We start from the raw sequence: 21,252 nt of genomic DNA, 5'->3' as shown, positions 1-21,252 counted from the left end.
AACCCACCTCAGCATATTGTGTGGTCCCATTCTGGCATTATTAAATGGTGAAAAACTTATTGGTCACAGGAGTAAAAACTGCAAAAACCAATACTGAAAAGAATACATTCTAATTTAGCTGAAAGAGTTGTTCAGGACAGGACTTACTCTTGTGCCTGGGGAAATTTATAAAAATATTCCACAGACTTGTTTAAAGTATCATGACCATGTCTTAGTTAATTAGGGTCGTCCATGTTCTGAGTACTGCAGAGATGAGCAATAAATAATTCACAATACTCCTTTATCTGGACAATTTCCATCCTATTTACCCTCTCCCATTACTTGTATTCTGACTCAATTCATCACAATTTTTATGATGAATGCTTGTCAATACTTTATTTACCTTACAAAGTATTCATAAAATAATTCTTTCAATATAAAGTTACATCTCTTTGCCAAATAATGGTTTTGCCTTTTCTCCCCAAGTATGTTGCAACATAACTTCCTTTCCCAATTTTCCTTAATCATTCAGGTCTTTGCTGACGAATCTCAAATACACATTAAGTCACCAACTCAGTTTCAGAAGTTTATGTTAGCACAGTCTCACTGCTATATTTGATTATCCAGGTTTTGATTATCCAGGTTTTGAAAGTTCATTTTAGAAATCTATCCTGGCAAAAAATGCACTTGGAAAATAACCCAATCATTACTGTCACTTAGAGAATAAATATAAACAATTCAGATGATTCTTATTTTATATTGTTTCCTTCTATCTGACTTCAAAGAATAACTAGATTAATAAAGTCACTGTTTTATTTGCCACTAGTTCAAATACAATCAGAAAAATATAATTTTTACCACAAGCCTATTTATAATAGAAAGGAGTTTTTTTGACATCTTACAAAAAATAGCTATCAGTCTATAAATTGCATGTCTGGAAAATTACTAAATCTTTGAGAAACTACTTTGATCCCTGGAAGAACAAAGTTAAAGTAAATATGAAACTCAAAAGAAGGCCACCATGTAAGTATGTCTATTCAATAAGATAAATGAAAACTAAAAAATTATAATTTCCAATTAAGGTTACTAAAACAAAAAGCAGGGCAAGCAGGACAGATCTGAATCAAACACTGTCAACACCCTTCCACCCCTCCAAAAGACCCCACAGGCAGAACGCATAAGAAGTCAGAGGTGCACTCCCAATTGCCATGGTACATTCAAGCTTTCAAGTTCAGGACCAACCTTTTAGGTGGTGACACTTGGAAATGGATTTGGCTTACTCCTGTTACTCTCCACTCTGCAGCGTCAATGAAAGCAGAGAAATATGAGATGCAGACTAAGATAGTAGCACTGTGAACAGCATGACACAGTGGGGCACATTTTGTCTAAAAAATACTGTACTCTTTCAGTAGCAAACAGACACCAGTAAAAAAAAAAATAGAGATGGTCTTCAGTAGCATGAAAGTGGGGTTGCGTCTTTTAGCTGTGCACAGCGGAGCACAGCTTGGCATGGACACTGAACATCCCTAAACTTGCTCAGATTCCAATAAATAAACCTCTAATGATTCCTCAAAAAGGAACAACACACCTGTGCCGTATCAAACATAAAACTTAAGAGTATAGCATAATACTACAAGACATGAGAACAGCAGAATAAAATAGTGAAAAGACAGTTTAAAAATAATTTTGCTATGTAAAAGAAATCTCAATAATTCTAGTCTTTGTTTCAAACAAAATGTAGCATGTTTAGCAAGATTTTCTGTAGGCCTCATGCATGAGGTCAAAGAAGGATTTTATATATTTTAATCAAATTAATTCCAAATATTGTAGGTTATGATGTGATTTAAAAAAATATGACATTTAATGTAGAAAAAATTAAGTAACAGAACTCACATGTAGTGTTTGTGGCAAATAAAAATTAAATGAAAAAAATGATAAAGCGTTTTAGTTTGGCTTTTAAAATGTAATTTGTTTTTACATTTTAATGTATTATTCTCCTGCTCCTGATACGGAATAGTAGTTTTCAGTATCAACTAAAGCTCCTAATACTATTTTACCTTTATGAATTTTATATATCGTCTAGACGGTTCTTCCTCAGCTCCTTCATTATTGCTGAATTTTAATTCTGTATTTAATAATGGCATTGCAATTGTAATTTGAGAGCTTTGGTGAAAGAAGTAATATGTTAGTTAATTAAAATAACAACGTATCTTGCATAATATGGAGGGAAGTTTTAGCCAAGTTTTCATCCCTAGAGAGTCTGAACTGGAATACATGAGAATCACATTGCTAAGTGTAAATCCATCTTTGTTAAAATATGGGAACATGAAAAATTTACTCATTATTTTATTTTGTCATTTCAGCTACTAAAATCAAGAAGCAATAGCCACATAACTTTTAATTACATTGCTGTTATGAAGGATATCAGTGAGCCATAACAGAATGGTCTCATGAAAAAGAAATTACTTCAGCTTCAAAGAATATGAAAGCAAAAAATATGCATTGTTGTCTTCTCCTCAGCACGTAAACAGACTGTCCCATAAGGGACGGACTATATGAAAATCAAATACATTCTGCCATTGCAAGCTTGCTACTACACGTCTAATAACTAAAAGACGACAAGCAGCTAAAATGAGGATTAGAAAAATAGTTATTTGTTGTAAAAAAACCAGACAAACAAAAAAGCCTGCATCAACAACAAAATAAACTAAGAAGCCATCCTGGTATAATAATCAATGCTGAACATCTTCCCCCCATGTGCCATCCCTCAAAATAACAAACTCTGTACAAATTAAAATGGGGACTTTTTATCAGTTTAATAGTTTCATTCTGTGTTGGTGACACATCAAGACTACATTGAGCTGCACTTGGTTGACTGACTGACCTAGGGTTTTTCGGTGCCTTCGATCCCAAGCATTCCATGAGGATTTAATTTTAAAAAAATGTTGTAGGTAGAAGACATCAAAGGACATTTTTCTGTCAAAAACTATCAAGACCCAAATCCAGAAACCACATACACAAAGCACCTTGTACGAACTCCAAAAACTGAATAGCTGAATTATTAACTACCTGGAGTTTGGACTTTACTGTAGTACAAGAAGCAACAAAATAATGAATGAACTCACATGAATAAAAGAAAATTACTACAATTTTTCAGCGAGATATTGCTAAGCATTAGCAGAAGGTTTCTGCTGCTAGTTAGCAGTCATATACAAAATAATGGCATCTGTAGTGAAAATCACTTTTCCCACTGTTGTCTTCAAATGCAGAGTAAAGTTTCAGCAGCTTGAAAATGCTATTTTATTATCTCAAATTGGTTCCTTTTCACTTCAAATGGGATCTATTTTTAAAAACCCACTGAATAATTAATGAAATATGAAAATTTGTGTTATTGTTGCACTACTTTTAAGCCATGCCAAAATACAGACTTCCAAGTAGTGCTGAATTTACTACAAATGCTTTGCATATTAAATAAATCCTAAATTAAACTGAATTATAGTCTTAATAAGAAAAATGCTGTTACTAAAAATATTCACTCTCATATTAATTAAAAAAAAGCAACAAAATAGCAGCAGCTAAGTATTTAAAATAAGGTAAATTTGGGGATGCTGGGTGAAGAAGTAAATTTAAGAGATTAACTCTTCAAACAATGAAAGCACTTGGTAACATAGGTGTCTTAGACTAATTTGGAAGTAGTTTGTGATGCAGACTCTCTCTTCAAATGAGAGACCAAGCAGAAACTCTTTACTCCAGTACAGACTTGCAGCAGTATTTTCAACTTTCAACTCAGGAGTTACTGCATTCAAACATGCTAATTCCTGATTCAGATAATTAGCAATATTCCAGCAGAGAGACTCAGAGACAAGAAATAAGCACCCAAAGGGTGGAGATGGAGGCAAGGTGCCCCAACTTGTTGCTGGTGTGAGCAGTGGTCACAGCACATTTTCCTACAGTCACGCTCCTTTCCTACCCATGGGATCTGACAGAGGGGAGTTGTGAGAAGTACTTTAGGAAAGAGGTGACCACAGTTTCCCAAAGAAGTAAAATACCTGGCAGTAAAATTTAAAGGCTCAACAGGGACATAAACAACCATGACTGCCTCATTAGCAATGTGATAGAGAATTCAGTTACTCCATCTCTGTGCTCTGCTCTCGTTGATTACTATCCTAACTTCTTTCATCTAATACCAGTATGGGTCCAACATCACACCAAGCCAGAGTGAGGTGAGCAGTGCTTTGCTTTTAGAACACTTAACTTGAGCTGCTTACCCAACAGAAGAGAGCCTTCTTGGATTTTTAACTAATTATAATAGTAAAAAAATCCCTGCTGGGAATTTGTTCCTCAGAAAATAAGCAAAGATCCTTTCTTTATCTTTTTCTCTTTCTGATACAGAGATAGGTAATTCTTATCTAGCTACATTTCATGCAATCAGGTATTCTGTACAATTTCCAGGCTGGCCACCCTACATGCAACGTGATGACCTTTTAGTATTAGCTTTCTAAAACACTGGCACTAAACTGTAGAATGATATTTACAACACACCTCATTATAAAAAAGAGATGGACAGGAGAGCTCAATGTTTTTCCACTGCTTTTGACCTTGAACAAAGCCTAACACAGAATATTTCCTGAGGACTGAGGAACAATAACCAAAGGTTCGTTGTTTTTCCACTCTAACTCCAGCTATTTTGTATTCCTAATTTGTCACTTATGTGTAGGAAGAGTATCCCACATTAGAGTCAATACTAATAAAAGACCAATCAGCATTCTTGCCTTGCTAGATGGCAAGACACAAAGGGAGTCCATTAAGCTTGAATATATCAAACAAATGTCCCTCTTCATTGTCACATTATTAGGAACAGTATGAATTCAAAGAATGGAATTACCTGAAACCTGGAAGAAGGGGAAAAAAGGTACATACCATCATCATGATGGATTGCTCCATCTGGAGAGCAAAGGAGAGGAAAAGAGAAGATGCAACAACAACAAAGATTGTTATGAGGACAATTTACTTCCCCTATGAAATAAATTAGTTCCAAATAAAAGGTTGCTTTTAGAAAATGGATGTTTACTCTGATTTTTGTTACTGTTTAAACACTGCACCTATGTGCCCCCCAAATAAAATAAAAACGCACCATTTGCTGTTTGTAGATAAGTCTTTGAATTTGATTAAATGCTTTTATTATATTCAGTATTTTTTTAAAATAAACTCATCTTGGTTATAACTAAAAACAGTAAAGTCAGAATTTGTGAGTTAAGGCTCTAGACACAGCAGTTCCAGTTTACTTCCAGATGAAAGATATCATAGAAACAACTAAAATCTAATTTTTTTTGTAAAGAATCTACAACTAACTCATTCTTAGAATTGGTACACATATGTTATTTATGTAATAACATACTAGGTCAATATAAATAGGGAAAACTTAAAGAATTTTTTTATTATAACACACAAATACTACACAAATATATCAGGGTGACAATGAAGACAATGCATACAACTTTAATACCATAAGACAGCTAATTAAACTTCAATCAGACCCACTGATAACTCCTCTATTTTGCAATATGGTTTCTCAGATAAGCTTAAGGATAAACAAGTTTGGTACAGCAACAGATTATTCAGCTGATAGGTCTTTGATTACCAAAGTATTACAAAAAAATAAGCAAGTCTGTGGTTGCTGAGATAAAAAAAAGCCAACCTAATCTTTTGTAATTAGTGTACGCCTTCAGGATACATTTGTGCCAACACCAATGAGCTTCTCAAACAGTGTTAAACATCCCACATTTAACATTTTTCAGTTTCATTTCCCTGTGGGAGGGTACAATTTTTTCTACCTTCTTCATATTTTGCTCATATCAATGGGACTTTCACAGTGTGCATGGAACACTGCAGACAGCTCTATGCAACCCAGATTTTTCTGAGTAACTTGTGAGAATCCTGTATGCCCCTTTCCTGACTACTCAGATTAAAATTAGACAATACTGAGGTATACATATTAATCCCATATTTGTGTACTGTTGAGATCACTACAGAAACTTCACTACAAAGAGCTCCTGTGTCTTGATATTGCTGAATCAAGAAATACTCATTAAACACTCAATATGCACCTCAGTAGTGTTATAAGAAAGTACACAGAAAAGACATTACTTTGGCTTATTATTTATACTTGTGTAAAGCATTCTGAAGGTGGTAGTGACAATCTTCAGAAAAGTAATTTGCTTAACTGCAAAGTAGCCCTTTCCAAATCCTACCTGTCCTTGTTATGTATCATCTGATGTAAAACTGAGAGCTAAGACGAAATTCAGCAACATAAATACAGCAACACAGATACAGCACATCAATGCAGATGACTGCACTTCAGAGAAAATTTATCACAAACATTATGCCTGAACAGCTCATTCAGGGCAAAGGAGGACTAGCAGAGGAGGAAATTATTGTATTGTTTCAATAGAATGTACATTATCACAGTGGGAAAAAGCAGAAATATCATCAACTCCTCCCTTGTTTTAAACTGTGGTTAAGGGAAGAAAATAACATCCTTCAAAACAGTCTTGATAGTCAACTGTTACACAGCTATTGATTATTTCAGATGAGAGATGAAGGAAAAAAAAAATTTAAATTTTCTAATCTGTCACTGCCTTTTCTAAAATCTGTACAAAGCACTCACCACTACTTTCTTTTGCAACAGAAGACATAATTATTTTAGTTAAAGCATCTTGCTCTTAAAGAAAAAACAACATCCTTGGCTCAGTACTTTACTGACTGAGTCATAGGCACCACTGTGTGCATTTGACTTGGCCACTGCTCTACAGAGCATCAGTGGGTACAAGCAGCTAAAATATCTGCTGAAACACAGGAGACCCTTCTACACTGGGCTCTTCTATAGAGCTTCTAAGTACTGCATGTAGGCAGTGACCTCAGTGCCATTTGTGAGCCTAGGAAGCAGTCCTTCCTTTGTGCACCAACAGAGCAGAACATCACCTCTTAGCCAATTATTTTCTCTTTAAAAATAAAACTAAAAAAAAAAAAAGTACATAAAGCAAACCCTTTGCACCAAAGTCCTCAGGTGACTGAAGATCCAAAATACTAGTGAACTTAATAATGGTAAAATCTTCCCTCCAGTTGCTTAAAACTTAGCATTCCAGCTGTATCATCTACCCTAAATCCTTATGCAGCAGTGAAACATTTTGAAAAGCATTTCTTGGCATCTTGCCCTTCAGAACAAGAAAATTTGCATTTTTACAGCATTTCTGCCTGTCAGCACTACAACATTTTAATGGGTTTTGGAGCTGTGGGGAGAACTGAGAGCTGGTCAGCGGATTCTTATGGCAGACTGCTGAGAGTCAAGTGCCTGAGGGTGCTGAAGCAGGAGAAACCAGCTGACCTGACCAATCTTCACACTCCACAAAAAATTCAAACAGCACCTTTCAATTCCAATGAGTGTACCAAAACAAAGGCCCTTCCTGATCCACAGGCTCTATGTAGCAAGGAACATTAAAATCCTTACTTTTTTTCCTTGCTCTTATCAAAATAAGCAGCTTTCTGTAGGAACTCAAAGAACAAAAACATAGCCAACTGCAATTTCAACTCCCATAAGCTGCACCTAGTATATGGAGTTTAAGTCACAGATCCCAGTAACTACTGCAAGCAAGAGCAAAACCAGAGACACACAGGTGCCAAGTTTCTCCTGGGGATGGGGACAGCAGTGTGGCTGACTTAAAGGTGCTTCTTCTAAGGATGTTATTTAAATTTATGAGTGAGGGGTAGAGTGAGAGGTGGCAGCAATGCCAGGAATTAATCAGCATGTGGAATCTCTCTGGAAGAGCTTCACGCTAAGCCAGAAGAGCTGCCATTCCACAGGGGAGTTACTCAGCATGTGGATGCCCAGTTTCAAAGTGTGAATTAAGTTCAAGAATCCAAGTCGAAGTAGGGGGTTAAACACACTTTCCTCTGCTTAAAGCAGAATAGCACATCTTCTCCACAGTCTCTTAGTTAAAAACTAATCCTACACATTTCACCCCAAAAGACATCCCTTGGCCAACCCAAGAAGAGTCTGTCTTGTTTCAGTCAGTACACCTTACTAAAGCCTACTAATTGCTGTCACAAAATAAAATCCTTCTCAGGTATAAAAAGAGCTGATATATTTTGATTTCAAGTCTAATAAAACTGGCATCACATAAGCATATTCACTGGATTAACTATCTTATGACACAGTCTTCTAATAATTACACCAAAACTAATTAGCCAAATTCTTGTCTTAACATAATACTTAAAACTGTGAATTCGTTTGATATTTACAGCACTGTGGCCAACACAGATTTATCCTCCAGACACTCTCAGTCTCCAAATATAGACTCGAGATAGCTCATCTAGGCAGGGAACACGCATGTGTGTGGGAGGGAGTCTGAAAACGTTCCAAGGAATAGAGTTTATGCCACTTTCTAAACCACTGGGGGATAGGGAAAGACCACAAAGAGGCCTGTAATGAAAAGCCCAAGGGAAGGGCAAGCACTGTCAGAATCTCACAAAGCCAAACGCAAATAACGAGGTAAAGAAGGAGAGAAGGAAAACAAGTTACAGATGTCTGTCAAGGGGAAGGAAAATAAATTTTAAAATGCGCAAGAAATAAGAAAGCAACAAGGAAACTTCTTTATTGCATGACAAGATTTAATCAGTGTGTAAGCCATGGAAAATGAAGTACACACAAGCAGTAAGATTAATTACTTCAAGTCAGAGTTTGTAGATAAAGTATTAACAATTTAACACACCACCATTCATTATTCAAAACATCCACACTCACATGAAAGTTCTTGAAATCCAGCTTGCTTCTCAGATTTGATGTTAATGAGAGGAATGGTATTCCCTGCATTAAGGCTTGCCAGTATCCTGCCTATGCGACAGCTACAGTGCCTCTGTCATTTTCATAACATCAAGGTGCTACATCACTCAGTGCTTAAAAAAATTGTAAAACCTCACCCTTGTAAAAAGAAGATCTGTAGCTCACATTATCACATTGTAGACAGCTAGGTGCTACACTGAAGGATAAACTACAAAAACATGAAGATCCTGAGGATCTGAGGTGAATTGAAATGAAAAAAGATAATGAAAAAAGATACATTTTGCAAAACTTCTACTAAAAAAATAAAAAAGAAACAGTGACCCAATTCTGTTGAATTTAGAATAAGAAATCTATCTGCCATGTCTATTATCTAGAATGCCATATATACCATTAACCAAGAGGCACTACATAATTTATTTTTCTCTGTTCACTACCATACTGTAATTGAAGATCTCCAGGATATGCTTATCAAAAAACCCACACAACTGCGTTGTCTACATCTTTCAAAAGTTCATGTTTAATCTTTAGACACAAAAGGACAAGGGCACCATCAGAACAGAAACTTTTTTAAACCCCAGTTTTAGGTACCAAACACACTATTTTACCCCTCCCACATTCTCCTTAAGTTTTGAGAAAAGACCAGCCAATTTTCATTATATTTAATCTCTTTTTGCCCATTAGATTTCTGACCCCTTATCAGTAATATGGAAAGGCTGGCCTAGTTTTTATTCCTAGATTTTATTCTAAATATCTTCAGTTTGATGCCACAGTTCTAACATATCCTCAGTTTATACACAAAAAAACCCTCGTACTACCAAATTTTTTTTCTCAACATTTTATTTGTTCATACATTCTTAATTCCAAGATGATGTTTTCAAGATTCATTATCTACAAATGTTATAGAAAAAGTCTTCCAAATACAGCAACATACAGCAGTTTGCCCCATATCAAGTGTTTCCTGACTCCAGGCAATGCACCTAAACGGCTGCTGGGGAAGCTCTGCCCCCAGCCCACGGCATCTTCCTGACAGAGATGAGGACAGCAACGCTGCCCTCCTTCGATGAAGTCATTCTTGCCCCTGACATGGCTAAGGAAACCCAGCTGCACACTTCAGGGAGCACCCTGCATATCCATCAGTCAGGAATCAGGAGCTGAGACTTCCCAGCACAACAGTAAGTGCTCACTTGGTACCTGTTTAGACACTGAAAAAAATCTCAGACTCTTTCCTCTGTTTGCACCGTGTTTAAGTTTTGAGTAAATACCATTACCATGACTTTCAAATTATGTAAAACTCAACAGCTGAGGTATTTAGTCAGTCCTGTACAAAGACATATAGCAGCCACACAAGCCCCTCATCAGCTGTTATGCCTATTTAGCTCTTTTAAGCAGCAACCCATTCACTGTTCACCCATCTGTAAAACACACTAAAATATCCTAATATAACAACTTTAAAAAGCCTCTCAGAAGAACAACAAATATTGTATAAACAGTCCCTCTCATACACATTAATTAGTTAACCAGATGTTTTTAATTTATTTCTACATTCAGTTTGTGACTATGTTCATATTAGACTTTTTAGAAAGCTTGAATATGCCAATTACAGGCAAAACTAGGCCTCTTTTTACTTTAAAATAACAGAATTTATGTTGCCTTTTTATCTCCTTCCATACAACCTCTGATCTTCTCATATGAACACTTTGTAACTTTAAAGAGCAACATTAATTTGGACTGAATAATCACATACCAATACACAAGAAGCGGGAATTTGATTGCTACTATTTTTCTTTTGGCCCTAAAAGGCCCTGCATCTTTCTAAAAGGCCCTGATTATCTTGCTATGGCTTGGAATGGATAAATGTGTTAGCTTATGGCCATAGAAACCAACCAAGAATCAAAATATTATTTTTCCTCATAAATAAGCATGCTTTTATGGTGTTAATGATTGAGTGAGAATTTTCTAAATAAGAACTCTCTTATCCAGAATAGAAATTAAATTATATTCTATGATGTTGGCATTTACACAATCCAACAATACCCTAAGTTTATTCAATGCCCTTCCTGCCCAGCAAGAACAAAAAAAACTGCTTTGCAAAACAACGAAGGAAAATTGAAGGTAAAAGCTTTAGTCAGCAACTATTTAAAATCAGCACTGCAAATTCAGCAGATACAGTCAAGGTAGGAACAGTAATAAAAATCCACAGATGAAAAGAATAAAGTACCTAAAGTATCCATTCCCAAAGGACACTGCAGTGCTCAAATTACAGAGGCAAAAATCTATGGAAACATTCCAGGACACCTTAGGAGTACTAAGATAGGTTTAACTACTGTCAGATGGCTTTATGTGGTATCTATTTGTATTTCTCTTTTGTTGTTGTTTGTTTAATTTTGGTTTTGGTAGTGGGGTTTGTTTGTTTGTTGTTTTTTTTTTTTTTAATAGTAATTAAATTAGGTCCATCTAGAATTGCATCTGATTAAAAATGCATTTTTAAAACTTGTTGCATTCAAGTTAAAACCGGGGGGGGAAAAAGGAAAATTGATGGGTACATTTCTGGCCAAGATGAACAAAGTCAGGAACCTCTTCCCCTAACAGACACAAGCTATCTACATTGATAAAGCAGTGTTTTAAGAACACCAAAGGAAATAAAAAAAAAAAAAAAACCAAACAAAAAAAAACACAAAAAAAAACCCCCACCAAAACCAAACATCTCTTTAGGTCTTAACAGAAAGCATTAACTGACTTATTGGTATTTACCCTATGGAATACATTTTAATAGCAAAATCCTGACTCTCAAAAAAGGCCTGAAAACATAAACCCCCCTTCAAATATCAGAAGCACATTTTTGTCTAGAAATTCTACCATGTGTACATGGCCAGAGCAGAACCTCTGACACAGAATCAGTTGGCTGCCCATTTTAGGTATTTGCATGACTCTTCTCAAAAGCAAATTGAAAAATTCACTGTTTTCTCCTCTCCAGTCAGTCCTGAAGAAGTCTTTTCACATGCAAACAGATGTGCCACTAGGGAAAATAACAGATTGTTGTCATACAGAAGTTACATCTCAACTGCTTACCCACACTATTCCCCAAAGCTCTGTAGTGATGGTTGCCTCCAGTTTTGGCAGCCTGTCTTGGCCCAAGACTGGAAGGTGTATGGGGATATCTTTGAGGTGGCTCACATGCATTTATGAAGCACAGCAGATGGGGCAGCTTTTGCATTCTGTCACTGTCCCACTGGCACTGGCTGCATCATTGAGGAGACACTTCCACTAGTCCAGCACTTCAGTCTCCATTGGCTCAAATACATCACCTTAAGTATCCTCTAATGCATTTACTGAACCATACTCTCCACCAGCATCTGCAATGAACTGTAAAACATGCACTGCCAAGCTGATACAAGTGACCCAAAACTGGCTGAGAAAAGGACTAGGGTTTCTGACAGTGTTTGAACAAAATCCAAATTACAGCTGCCTGCTTGATGCTGGTGACACATTCATCTTGCCTTAAAATGTCATGATCAGTAATGAAGCTTATGCGTGTTCATATTTTGCTAAAATACTGGTAAAAGTGCATTTTTCTCCAATACTCAGCCAGTAGAAGAGTTCTAAAAATTATTCTAATTCAAGCCCAGCTAACTTGAGGAGCTATTTCATAAATGACTACAAAGAAAATTTTTAAAAATCACTTTATTTCCCCAACAAGTTCTTTAAAGAAATATTTTGATAAATCAGTGAAAATCAACTAACTCTATGCCTACCAAACTGACAGAAGATATCAGATACCATCTGTAATCATATATATGAGTGTCACATACTTATTCCAAGAGTTACAATCAGATCTAGAGTAAAAAGTCAAAGCCAACTCTTCCAATGTGCTTTCAAATATCCATCAAAAGTTTAGTCTGAGGCAAGATGAATCCTCCCCCTCATGTCAGAAGGCATGCAATTCACGGTTGGTTCTCAGAAGAGCCATTACAACACTTAGTATGTAAAGAAATCAGCTTTAAACCTACCACATTGTTATGCTGTCAGTCATAAGAACTCTCAGCTGTATAATAATTTTAAATAATCTTATTTGGAAAGGAAATAATCTTATTTGGAAAGGAAATTTGAAAAGAAAATAATCTTATCTGGTCATTAAATAGAGAATAAATGACAGATCTGCATCTGGCACATGCAAAAGCCGGTTTTGCACATTATTATTTTTTTTTCAGTCTGGTTGACAGGAAGCAAATTAATTATGGGGAAAAAAAACCCTAAAACATAAAATGAAAAAATACTAATGGTAACAAAACATTTCTCCAGTGCATTTTTAACCCTTGGTCAAGACAATTGGATGTGGGTAAGTTGAATAAAGGAAGCAAACTCATACTTTTCTGATTAACACAGGCAATTGACATCTTGCCCAACATACAAGAGCAATCTGTATCTGAAGTGTTACTCACAGCGATGCTCTGACCAACTAGAGAGATGTGGACATATGGACACCCTATCAGAGACCACTGAGAGGTGACTCTGGCTTCACCTAGATTTCACCCGAGTATTCAGAGGAAAATAAACCAGGAATAAAATCTTCAGAATAACAAAGAAAACCCCCAGACATTTTACCAAAAGATGTCTTCCTATATATGTAAAGAGCATCTGGAAAAACCAGCCCTAACAAACCACAACCACCAGCTCTCCCTGATGCCTCCCAGCAGGGCATTAACGCCAGAAGCCGCTGCCCTCAGGGTGCAACCTCAGGTCCACCAGAGCAAAGTGAGCTGCATGTGGCTGAACAGGAAAGTCAGCTCAAGCCCACCAGACCCACCAGCTCTGCACAAGGCTTTGGGCTTCAGCAGGTACCACAGCTGCTTCTTCTTAAGCGCGACACTGCCTGGGTGCTCGGAAAGGCAGGCTCAGCCACCTACTCAGCAGGTCACAGAAATCATCCAGCACCATACACTTGCACTCCTGAGGAGTATCAAATCATGCTAGCCCAGAGGACACTCACAGGGCTATCCTAGGACTAGCTGCAGAACCCAATACATCTAATGTAACTTGACAGGATAATAAGTATCTTTTTCATATACTGCTCTGCGGGTGAGGAAGCAATTAAAAATAAATGGTGTCACTGGAACAGGTGCTTGCTAGGATCTGATGCAAAGTCAGCTCTGTGTGAACGAACAAGTCACCCTGAAATGGAGCGTGAATTCAGACAGACTCTACTACAGTTTTTAGCTACTTTTAATGCCTTTCCCACAAGCAAAAGGAAGAACAATTTATCAGGGATCTTTATTCAGCTGGGTGACTATTCTCACCAGGCAGAATAAAAAACTCTCTGAAATGTCATAAATCAGTTTTCAAGATCATAAGAATGACCAGTAATTTTATATTTAATAACTCTGTTTAGTATAGCCTTACAATCTGGTATAGAAAATTACCTCAGAAATCTTTTGAGTTCTGCTCAGATGAAGTAATTTCAGTCTTCTGAAGACATTAAGGTGAAAAGAGAAAAGAACAAATTAAGTTGAGAAGGGAGAAAGAGAGGGAAAAAAAGAGAAAATAAAAAGATTTAATCACAGAGAAGCTCCAGCAAACTACAGAGGAGATAGGATACTCTAACACATGAATTGCTCCTTTATCCCACTTGCATTATCTAGGAACCTTAAAGTAATTGGTATTTGATTTCTATTAGCTTGGAACATTTTCTCTGATATCAATTCACAAATTGTAAGTCATAAAAGGAGAAATAAACACATACTTTAAAAGGTAACTTCCAAGAACACAAAACACGTCAATCTCTGTCTTACATCCTAAACAACACATATCATGGCAGGAAAAGCTGCCTTAAGGAGACTCTAAAGCCCTCTGTCCTAAACTCCACAGAAAATAATTAGATTTAATGGAACAAAAAGTAGGAAAAAGAATAGGTTTGTGTGTTTGAATAAATTAGTGGAAACCCAGACCTATTTGATACAATGTAATTAACAATGAACTATCTACTGGGAGTAATGCAGAAAGAAAAAGATCTAAACAGATTTTGAGTTTTGTCACTCATTTTTTATTTGTGAAGACACACTATAGCTGAAAGTAAATGCAAAACAACAACAAAAAATTATCCTTTGCTTTTTCTTTGTGTTTTTCCAAAACACAGGAAAAAAATTGTACTCTGTACAGGTACTGAGTAACTGTACCAGTACAGGTACTGTACTGTAAATACACTATATTTTCCATTGAAATACATTTCAAAAATGAAAAATAAAAGGTAGGATAGGTAGAACTTCTTGTGCAAGTTGAATTAGTGATTTCCCTCCCTGGCTTCAGATGTTGAATTGACTTTGCAGGAGGTACATCAGGCCTCTGCAGTGCTCAGCCAAGAAACTACAATTAAAAGAGTATTCCTTCTTTGGATGCAAAAATAAAAATTACTACAAATAGAAAACATCTGAAAAAATAGGAGGTTTTATAGCTCATTCTCTATATCATCCAAAATAAAGAAGAAAACAGTCCCCCTAGAATTGTTAAGGTTGGAAAAGATCTTAAAATCACTAAGTCCAACCATTAACCCAGCACCACCCTGTTCATCACTAAACCATGTCCCTGAGCCCCATATCGATATCTCTTTTAGATAACTCCAGGGATGATGATTCTACCACTTTCCCAAGCAACTTGTTTCAATATTTCATAACCCTTTCAGGGAAGAAATAGTTTTTAATATCCCACCTGAACCTCCCCGGACACAACCTGAAACCACTTCCTCTACCACTTGCCATGTGGGAGAAGAGACTGACCCTCACCTGGCTATAGCCTGTTTCAGGTGGTTGAAGAGAGCAATAAGGTCAGCCCTGAGCCTCCTGTTCTCCAGACTAAGCAACCCCAGCTCCCTCAGCCATTCCTCACAAGACTTGTGCTCCAGACCTTTCACCAGCTCCTTTTGGACACGCTCCAGCACCTCAATGTCCTTCTTGCAGTGAGAAGCCCAGAACTGAGCACTGGATTCAAGGTGAGGCCTCACCTGTGCCGAGTAATGGGGATAATCCCTGTCCTGGTCCTGCTGGCCGCACCACTGCTGGTACAGGCTAGGATGTCATCGGCCTTCTTGGCCCCCTGGGCAGACACTGGCTGATGTTCAGTTCCTGTCAATCAGCACTCCCAGGTCCTTTTCTGCTGGGCAGCTTTCCAGCCACTCTGCCCCAGCCTGTAGTGCTGCAAGGGGTTGTTGTGACCCAAGGACAGGACCCAGCACTTTGCCTTAGTGAACGTCATACCTTCGGCCTTGGCCCATTGATCCAGCCTCTCCAGATTCCTCTGCAGAGCCTTCCTACCCTCCAGAAGATCAACACTCCTGCTCAAATTGGTGCTGTCTGCAAACTGACTGAGGGTAGACTTGATGCTCTAGTCCATCAAATTGACAGAAAGCATTTTTATGCCAAGTGGAGTAGTTGTTTTGTAAATAGAAATCTTCAGTTGCTCTTTAACAGGTTTTTCAAAATCAGAGCATCTTGTTCTGTTTAGACATTTAACTAATATGCTTGTCATAGTTTGTTTATTAAATAGAAACCAGTCAATATAAACCTTGTTATGTTCAGAACCCACGCAGCACAGAGAAAATCTCCTCCACAATAAACCAGGGGCAAAGCACTTCCAAGGTAAATTAATGTAAGCATGTGCTGCAGTATGCTTACTTAATAGTGCTGCAAAACCCTATTTAGTGAATTATCAGAGTAGTCGAAAGAAAGATTTATAAAGCAACAGAAAAAATCAATTGTGGGCCCTCTTTCACAACCAGAGAATAATCATCTAATGAAATTGAAAGCAAAGCATACAACACACAGTAATTGTTCAATATAACTAATTATTGTATACAACTAGATTTAATCTCTAAAATTCTGTGTTGCAGGGTACTGTTGAATTCTAAATCTTTGCACGTCAACAGGAAGATTCAGCTCCTCTCCAGGATACCAATCCTCATCCCAAACAATCCAAACAATATCTAAAGAAATCACAAACACTGCTCAGATATCATCGCCTACTTGTTATAGTGCAGCACTTGTCAAAGCCTCCCTACAATCAAGAAGTGAACTAAATAAGCTTTGCTACTCATGTCATAAATAACAGCAAATTCTTCCAACACAAATCCAAACACAAAAGAGCAAGTCCCTTCATTATATATGACTCTAAGGAGAAGAGAAATGATCAAAACAGCATCACTGGAACAGAATGCAAGATAGAATCTGCCTTGAAAACACACACAAACAAAAAGCAAGAAAATCCTTCCAATTATCATAATAGAAAGGGCGATATTGAAAAAAAAATATAACAACAACAGTTTTAGTTTTAGCTTGGTAAGTATGGAAAGAAGCTACCATTGCTTCCCTTTCCACCTTGTTCTGTAGTCCCTCTCAAGAGACAGGGCCAAACCCACAGCCAGAGGTAGGAGCTGTGCCAGCTGCTACCACTACTTCAATGGATATTGGAAAAGCCAGTAAGAAAAGGATAACTAAGGGCATGTGCAAAATCTGTAGGATCCCTAGCGTGATTATCAGCACCAAGAAGCAAGAGAAGAGGCTCAAATTGAGCCTTGAACAGCTCAAGTTACCATTAATAAGTCAAAACCACCTTGGTTCAAATAGTTTGGATAGCAGAGACAATCTCTTGATAGTTGTAATTTCTTGTTTCCTAAATTGTCATTTCTAGATTTTATCAGTCAATTCCAACAAAGTCAAGTAAGTCTTAACTGACACAAGTTACATCAGAGGCTAGCCAAGATTTATTCACAATAGATCAGCCATTAAAATGTACTATTTTCAAATTAAAATAATCTAATTTTATAGATTCAGTGTCTAATGGACCCATAGCAAGACAGGCAAAATTCCCAGACTGCTAAGCATATCCTCTTAACCAGTCTCATCCATCAGGGCTGCCGAACAACATTACTGTGGATGTCTCAAGAGAATAATTTCCATCACATACCGAGCACAAACTGCAAAGCCTCAACTTTTCACAGTCACTGCTACCTTTTTTTCCTTTAATTTCAATCAGTTGACATTCCTTTTAATAGGATGGGTAGCATCAATCCCTCCAGCAACCAGAGAAGATATGCAAAAAAGCCTGATTTCCCATTCCCTGACTTATTTTTGTTACAAAGCCCCCAAGAGAAATAAATACATTAATAAAGAGTAAGGTCATTTTGGGAACATATGCAGTAAGTATTCCCCATGTAATAAGAGCTAAAGGAATGATTTATAGAAGAGGAGCCTCATGATGAATTACAAGCAGATCAGAAAAGCTGCATTTGTGTTCCTGAACAATCCAATCACAACAACAAAGAGAGATGTAAGCTTTACTGGAAAACACCACTTGCAAAAGCTCTAGATTCTAAAAAGTCTTCTTCTCACATTCGCTTTCTCTCTCTTAAGAATTCTATTTTTTCACACAAGCTCCAAAACTTTCTAGCCAGAGAATTTTTCTAGACCACAGTTCTATTTCAGGTGTTTTTTCCTTTAAAACAAAAAACAGAGAAATGAAATTTTCCAAAGAAAACAGCCATTAAAAACCATCAGCAAAGTTCTTGTCAAATCCACAGCATCCTTTCCCATCAACATTCTTCACAATTTCAATCAGTTAAAACCAAAAAAATAGTTATAGGCCCATACATATAAACTTATATTTGACAAACATTTCATTAGAAAAAAGTTAAAAAATCATCTATTACCATTCTGTCTCAGCACATCCTGCAAATATAAGCACCTCTTCCTGAATGTCAGGGAAAGTATTCACACAGCAGACATGTAAGAATTCAGTAACTCTTGTCTTACTTATTAAAAGTGCTTAGCCCAAATACTAAATATATGCCATTGGCAGCAATGGATTTGTGACGCTTCAGCTAACTCTGTGATGTATTTAACACATAAAGGACCCCAGTTTCATCGTGTAGAGAAGGACTCAATGTTAGCAGGTAGCAGCTGCCAGCACTTGGATACTGTTATTAGAACTGGTTTAGGCAGTTTATACGCACAGCATTTATGTGCCTTCTGGTTCAGGCATTAGTAGCTAGATCACGCACTTGAATCACTCTGTGAAAGGCACCTTAAAATAGAGCTGGGCTCTGGATCCACTTTTATCCCTGTAAATGCAGAGCAGTTTAATTGACTCTTATGTTTAAAGTCAAGGTGCTGAATTATGTCTCAGGCTCCTCTAACACAATCTAGGAGGGGACAAGACTGACACATGTGAACCAACAGAACACTGAGCAAAGGTAAGCATTCTTTGGAAAGGCAGATTGCTGTAACCCATACAGAGACAGAAGAAATCAACCTCTCACATGGAAAAAAAATTAATATCCCCATTTTTCTTAGTATTGTGTGTGGCAAGCACATTTCTCTCTCTCTCAGGATTTTTATAAAGGTGCACAGAGAGAAGTGAAAGAGAAAACAATTTCTATTTCTGCTCCTGGTTTTTCTCTTGTAGAATGCATTTAGAGAATTGTTTATCTGGAGTGAATGCTTGGTTGGATCATGGTGGATTGTTTGGGCCTGATGGCCAATGAGATCCACCTGTGTCTGGACTCTGGAGAACAGGGTCATGAGTTGTGAGGGAGTTAGATATGATAGTTAGAGAAAGTAGCATGTAGTTTTTAGTATCCTCTTTTATATAGTATATTAATGTATTATAGCATAATTATAATAAAGAAATCATTCAACCTTCTAAACTAAGTAAAACATCATCATTCTTCCCATTAAGTTCCCCTGCATTTACAGCAATTGTGTATCACTTCTACTCTGATTTTTTTCTCCTTTGAAGAATAAAAAGTGAAGAAGGTGAAGCCCTTTCTTGGCTAGGCCTACACAGCTACCCAGAACAGAATGGGAGCCATTAGTTGATACAACTAAGAGGAAACAGGGTGCAGTAGTTTCTGACTGTGTTGAAGTCGTGTGCAGCACACTGAAGCCAGTGAGCAGAAAGTCTTTCCCCTTATCTGACCTAGTTGTGTCAAAGATTCACACATGGAGACAGTGGGTGTAGAGGTTACACATGCAGTATCTTCAAAAATTTTGGAAGACAACACCTCACAGTGAAAGACACTTAAGACTTTGATGGTGAAAGGAAAGCTGGCTGAACTCTAGAAAATTCAGAGAAGATATCAGAAGCCTGCCCAGACCTGTAGGAGTACAATGAAGTGAACAAAACCAAACTTAAAAACAATAACGGCAAAAAGTGCCAGATGAACAGTTGGTTTCAGGACAAAGCTACCTGATGCTGCAAGTATATTCTGTTTGGAAGGAGATACAATTTAAAGAATCGTTTTGTTTTGAGTTTTTTTTTTTTCTTAAGCAGTATGCAAAAAATATTTAAAAAAACCCAACATTATAATTGAAAAAAACACAAAATTTTCTGGATTCTGAATTAGTGCTGTCTGCAATGTAACAGGTGTAGCATAAAAATGTACTGTCCCAAAAGAGTCTTCACACAAAATGAACAAAGAACAATAGAAATAAGTATCAAACGCTCAAAGAAACATTAATCTTTCATTAAATAATTCTAAAATGCAAATGTCAATTAGCTCCTACACACTGTATACCCAGCCACTGGCAGGTAGGTTCTGCACAAAAAGTGGAACAGGCCGTCCAGAAAGGCTGTGGAGTCCATCCTTGGAGTTACACAGAGCATGACTCTGCACATGCCTGAGCAACCTGCTGGAGCTGACTGTTCTGAGTGGGGTCATGGACTGGAGGATGCCCAGAGGCCCCTCCCACTCCAGCAATTCCATTATAAGATTAGAAAGGATTTCTGTGAAGTTATTTAACAATGGAGTTTTTTTTCACACAGTGGATCAGAGAGGGTGATCTGTATAAAATTAAAAGTCTTGATAAAAACCCAAAGAGAATACAACTGGGAATGAAGCCTACAAATGATTTTTACATCAGCTTGGTAGACAGAAGAGGCCCTGGGACAATATAACCCAGGAGAAGCACTGGTCATCACTAATAAACCGATTAATGGAGGAAGCTGGCAGCGAGGAGCAGCAAAATGAGATTCACAGTCTGGAAATGAAAGGCCCAAAAAAATGAATCACCTACTTAAAACTAACAGAACCAAAAGTTAAAACACATATACAACCACAGCAGGTGTCTGAGGCAAATCTTAATTCAGCACTATCAACACTCATCTTTCTGATCATATCACTAATTTCCTTTACAGTTCATAGGTAAGCCACTGTGTCTATAACAGGAATGCATCAAACAGGAAACAGAAAAGTTCCCCCTACACAGAAGGGACAGCAATCTTAGGTCAAAAGGTATTAGTGACCTTTCGAAAGAAAGAAAGAAAGAAAGAAAGAAAGAAAGAAAGAAAGAAAGAAAGAAGTGTCTCGATGAGAAATAGACATGAAAGAACTGGAAACTATGTGATCCACCTCAGTACTCAATTACTGAAACTTAATGGGCTTTGGCTCAGGC

At 37.2% G+C, this 21,252-nt stretch overlaps 1 protein-coding gene across 5 annotated transcripts in view; it reads right to left on the bottom strand.

The window, feature by feature from the left end:
* Positions 1-21,252, bottom strand: part of PLD5 (phospholipase D family member 5) — a 164,541-nt gene that overhangs the window by 74,401 nt on the left and 68,888 nt on the right. The gene's annotated exons all lie outside the window — the stretch shown is intronic.

The sequence above is a fragment of the Anomalospiza imberbis genome, chromosome 3 (assembly GCF_031753505.1).
Source record: "Anomalospiza imberbis isolate Cuckoo-Finch-1a 21T00152 chromosome 3, ASM3175350v1, whole genome shotgun sequence".
Lineage (NCBI taxonomy): Eukaryota > Metazoa > Chordata > Aves > Passeriformes > Viduidae > Anomalospiza > Anomalospiza imberbis.
The sequence above is the reverse complement of the archived record's forward strand: the minus strand, read 5'-3'. Positions and strand labels throughout refer to the sequence as shown.